Here is a 6,000-nt window from a genome sequence, read left to right on the forward strand (position 1 = left end):
GGCCTTGCAGACCTGGGAAGCTGGGTTGGTTTTGTGCTGATGTGAAAAGAAAATCTGCTCTGTTGTTCCTATTCAGGACTGTGAGCAACGTCACAGGCTGTGCTCTGCCTGCCTTCGCCGACCAGATGCAAAGTCTCCATTTTCTGCTCACCTTACAGGAGTGCTAAAGATAAACATCTGCAGTTTCGGGGCTGAGAGCGCTAAAAGCAAATGCCACCCCTGCTCAGCCTTTCAGATAGTTGACGAAGCACTTTAAAGGTCCAAGTTTTATTTGGAAATGAAAAGATCTTTGTACCAAACAGAATATAGTTTGTGCACTGTTGAGACCAACAGTCACTAAAAGCAAGCGCATCTGCTGATGCAACCTAATTGCTGTTTTGATTGCCCAGCCATGACGGGGCATAAAAATTTTGTCTGCCTACAAAAAAAGAATGAAACCTCACTTGACTGTTTTGTGCCCAAATACCTTGGCTCCCAGCCCTGCCGAGCTAGAGTTGGGCAATCTGAATTAAAAATTCCCCAGTGGAACCAGCTCCTAACAATACAAAGCTGTGCCTGTCTGACTGGGTGGACTATTTTCATGACTGAATAAAAATCATGTCTAGAGCACTGCACGTTTCTGTGGGGGCTGTGCGAGCAGGCGGGCATGCTGGCCTGTGCCTGGGAGCTTTCCAAATTAAGTAGGCAGTGGATGCAACAGTGCTGAAGGCTAGTCTCTTGAGACTCATCTTTCTGCTTGCCCATGGACAAGTACAGGATCCTTGAAAAATGCTGATATGAATATTTCTGAAGCAACATGGCAGGGTTGAAGCTAATCTCCAGTTAGGAGAGACCGCATCTGCTTACTGAAGAGGTTCTGGACCCATTTTATGAAGCTTCCAGCATTGCTCACTGTGGGAAACAGGAGAGTGACCTCCTCAGCCACGGGTATAAATCATAAGGATGCCTCTCTTTCACTTGATTCTGATCAAAACCAGGTGTTGTATCTGACCCTGCTGTTTAAGAGTATGACTTTTTAACAAGTTATACCAGTATGACTGTTGCTAATTTCCCACCTCTCTGTCCTGAGCAACATGGCCATTGCACAGCCCCAAGTCCTGTGTCAGGGGCAGTTAAGTACAAACTGGCCAGACTGGGATGCAGTGGGGACCCCTGTCATAGCCATCACAGTCCAACAGGATCCTGCTCCAGTGCAAGTTTTCTGGGCCAAATCTAGCTTCCTACAGTCCCAGCTCTTCCGACTTTGCCTGGCTATAAAAAGTGAATACAAGGGAGCAGGGGTTGCAGTAAGCCATGCAGGGAAAGAGAAAAGATTGATCTTTCCCTCCCATTAAAAGGGCTATTGATTGATCTGTCCATTTAATAGGCTTCAGCTGCTAAACCCCAGCTTGCAGCCTGTCTCTGTCCCTTGAGCCAGCTCCTCATACCACTGCTCTTGTGTTTTTTTTCCCCATGGTGGAGCCTTTCAAGTCTTTCTTTAAAGAGTGAACCAAGTGCTTTCAATCAGCTGCCAGCCCAGCCCTGTACCAGTGAGGGGCTCCCTGCTGCTCCCTGGCCATGCTTGGCACTGCAGCATATGAAATCCCCAAGAGCCACGCCTCCCTCAACACAAAAAAACCTCAGACTGGCTTAAAAAACTCCAGAATTTTTTATTTTTTTGTTTTAATTTGGTTTGCTTAAATTCCCCTTGGGAACTAGCAGGTTTCACGTATTTGGTTAGCGAGATGCTTCTGTGTGGCAGAGCAGGGCTCTCACAGAGCTCTGACTGCAGCATCCATCGAACGAACTGGGGTATTGCAGCCACCTGATCACCAGGTGAGAAAAGGATGGAAAAGATGGGCTGCCCCTTTTCACAGCCTGCTAGGCAGATCCAGGTTCTGCAACGCTGTCTGTGTCACTGCTGTAATCAAACCACCAAGGAACAAGCAGGGAGTCTAAAACCAATTCTGAGATTTTCCCTGAATTATGGGAAGGTGTAATCCTGTAGTCAAAAGAGCTGTCATGGCTTCCACCATGTCTCCAGGCTGCCTTAATCACCCTCATCTCACCTCTGCAGGGTTCCTTTTGGTTTGTCCTTGGCAGTTCACCAGTCCCATGTAGGGGCTGACCTGTGTCCTCCAGCCCAGAGGAAACAGCGACATGCCTTTGATCATTGTAGACCTGATAAAAAGAGCTGCATCTTGCTGAATAACCTTTCCTCATGGCCATGAGGAACAAGAGAGGTTGCCAGGATTAACACCCTGTGGTGCCCCACAGTTGAGAGCCCTTCAGGAGGATGTGTGGGGGAGTGGGACCACTTGTGGAGATCTCCCAGGGAGAAAGAATGAAGCTGCTGAGAAGAGGTCATGGCTACTCCCAGAAACGTTTGCAGGCAGTGCAGCAACACCTCCCTGTTGATGGAGTCAGAGGCAATCAGTAGTTTGAACAGATGGATCGACATTTTATTCCATGCTCAGTTCCACAGATGGGACCAAAAAAAAAAGTTTACTTCAAAAGCCAATAAAGCTTTGAAATGGCAAAGTTCCAAAAGTCATCTGAGAAAACTTTAAGATGGTATGTTGTATATCAACCATTTACAAGCATTCCCAAGACTCCCAGAGAGAAGATTCAAGGAGGATGGCTTTTTTATCACTGCAGCCCTGAGATCAGCCACCTTTGTTGGGTTCTTTCGATGCAGTAGAGGGAAGCTCCAGGAACTTGCTGTACCCACGAGCCCCGTGTCTGGGATTCAGCAGGGCTGCTTGCCAGGGGTGCTGTGCGTGAGCTGACAAGAAACGAGGAGGGTTTGGAAACCCACCTGGCAAGTGGGGCTGCACTGGAAACTTGCCTGGTTTCTGCCAGAGTATTGTCAAAATCATCTGATTTGCAAAGTATGTTTTCTTTGTGTCAGATCAGCATTTTCAGGGGGGAAAAAAAAAAAAAAAACAAAAACCAACAAACCAAACCAAACCAAAAAAGACCACAATGAAAAATCCTCACCTCATTTGGAAAGTGCAACCAGCAGTCAGGCCAATGGCAGTATATCCCTGGTGATCACAAGGCTCCAAAAGGAGGTTTCTAAGCCAGCTCTGAATTTTACACAGGTCTGTAGTGGGACCGAGGAGGATGAAGGAGAGCAAAGGCACTTGGCTCCTCTGAGAGCTGCCTCTCCATCTGATCCCAAATGAAAATGCTGCACCTGAGAGTGATCAGGATTACCAATATTCAACAATGACTTCTTGAGCAAAAAATACTTTATTGACTCATTCAAAGCAAAATTAGCTTGCCATCTTCAAAAGCAGTGCTGACCAGCTCTAAGTCAAGGACCTGATAGTTCTCCACCACAGGCGACACAGATGCAAAATAAATTCTGTTCTTCCAACATCTACAATATCTTAGGAGTACCTATTGTCCACACTCCACAAGAGATGAGGACTGTCTTACCTTGTGAGTTTGTTCTACCACCAGATCAGTCCCAAACACAAAAAACCAATTCCTTCCTGCCTATAGGCACCTGGATTTGCTGTGAAATGAAGACTATCCAGGCCTACCAGTCTGGCTAAAACTGGAAGAAACCTCTGCTGGGATTCTGGATAGCAAAAAGGACACAACCTGAGCATGAATGGAAAGCAGGTGGTTTCTGGAGGGATGTGCCTCTACTCTGAAATGCTGAGGTAATGGTTGATGCATGATGTAAGATCTAGTTTTCTATACTCCACTCCCAATTAAAAAATGAGATCCAAACACTCAGCTGCTTGTAATCACTGAGACATAGCTGCTTTGATGACAAGAAAGTTCCCGGCTGCCTTCTCAGTTCCATCATCTACAGGCAGGTGGACACTGCCAGGAGTGACCACATCCAATGTCAGTGTACTGAAGAATTAATTTAAACTGTGAAGTGATATGAACTAATCTGATGGTGCACCCGGGGAAATGACAGGCTAAACCCAGTGCCATTTCATGATAAAGTAGACTTTTTAATCTCCAAACAGGATCTCCTCTCAGTGGTCAGTACAGCTTCCTCCCTAATGGCCTTAAGTCATGGTGTACTGCTAGAGGACAGCTGTGTTCAGTACTATTCTCATGCAAAGGTAACACACTACATTTACATTTTGGTTGCAGGTGGCTGATTTTCCTACCAAGAGAACATTTTTTTGTAGTTAACCAGGATCTTTGGCTGGCATTTATCTCACCCAACTTAAACGTCTACAGAGTAATAATCTATATCTGAGCTGATTACTAGTGGGCTCTTCGTATAGTTGTTGGAAGAAACAGGCACCTGCAGAATGCAATGCACCTGATTTATTTTAGACCTCTTACTTAGGATGACATGAATTGAAACATCCAAAGTGATCTAGGTCTCCAGGTGAATCTCACTCTTGTGTCCCAAGAATTTGAGACCCTGAGAGGATGAACTGGAAAGGACAAAAATGAAACTCTTTGTCCAGGATCTGTATTGTCTCTGTGGTTTGCCATTACTTAATTTCAAGAAGCCACAGGGACTGAGGACATGAGACACCCCTGCTGATGTTCATATTGAGTCCCTGTTATTGCACCAATGACAGCAGTCGCTGAGGAGATGCAGCTATCAAGCAGAGAAGTGGGTAGGAAGAATGACCTCCTAGCACCATACCAGAAAAGCACTCATATTTCCTGCCCAGTGCCTGCTCCTTGTCTCACAGTGAAGGGCTTTCCAGATATTTCCAGATATTATTCTACAACCCCTCTTACATCCTTCTTAAATTACCTTTTGTCATTATGGCCAAATGGAGGGAAATGTTAACACAGTCACTCCCCAAGCTGATCTCTATCTAACCCCTAAGTCCTGCTTCCAGAGTCCCAGCACTGGGGGGAAACCCCAAACGGTTTCTTCTCATGTTGCCAGGGGTTTCCCCCATTTGCAGTACCCAAGCCCTTCGTTTATCCTCTCCCTGTGATATGACTACCTTTAAAGAAAGAGAGGACTTATGTAAGTAGAAGGCTTCCTAGAGTCTACCAGTACAGGTTGTCCCCATTTCTGATGTTGCTCATTCTCTCCCAGAAGCCAGAAGATATGGATCACATGAAGAGATTCAGCACTTGATGAAGTCTTATTCTTTCTGCTTGCTCACACAGCAGAACCATCACACTCTATCCCACACCTAAATCTCTCAACATAACCAATACGTAGTGAATGGGAGAAAGGAAATTTGACAGGCAGGGGGATATGAAAGTAAGTCCTCAACCTAGATCTGAGTTCCCACTGACTGAGAAACACCGCTGCCCACAAGAGTGATGGTAAGTGGGGATCAGACAACAGCAAGAGCAAGTCTTGAGCTGGGTGATGAGTTTCTATCATCTGGGAGCAGTCCCTCTTGCAGGCCAGGTCCCCTTACTAGTAATCCTCTCTGTTAGCAACAGGGTGGGTCTGCCGTGTAAGGTGAAATGAATTAAAGAATCCAAACAGGTATTGATGCAGATGAAAAGAAGGGCATTCTTCACAGCTGTCACCTATTTGGATTCTTGCAAAAGTCTCACTGAGTGTTGGAGCTGAGTCACTCCTATGGTATATGGCCAAACTAACATTTTGTAAGGATATGTTTGGGGAGGGGAGTGGGAGTAGAGGGGAGGGGGCTAATCATACTTCATAATTTCTCATCTTCCAAAATAATCTGTTTTCTAAATGCATTGCTAAATCCTTGTGCTAGCAATCTACCATCTGCTCCTTCTTTCAACACACCCACTATGTAGTCTGCTGTCTTGTTATGCTGCCAAAACTCTATATACTGCGGGTAGAAGAGAGTCTGTACTTTCAGATGCTTTTCTTAGGTGACAGGGAAAAAAAAGCCTTCGCAATTAGCACCAAATATAATTGAGTGCATTTCCATGCAGTTTGCTCTTATTCTGCAATCTGTGATGTAATCTCAGCAGCAAACAGGCAACTAAATTTTATCCCTCTAATTCCAGGCAGGGGCTCTGGTAACACCCTCCAGCATCAACTGGAGCTGGAATGTTTTGGGTAATCTCCGGAATGCCTCAATA

Source organism: Tyto alba, unplaced genomic scaffold, assembly GCF_018691265.1.
Source record: "Tyto alba isolate M040663 unplaced genomic scaffold, T.alba_DEE_v4.0 Super-Scaffold_2, whole genome shotgun sequence".
NCBI lineage: Eukaryota > Metazoa > Chordata > Aves > Strigiformes > Tytonidae > Tyto > Tyto alba.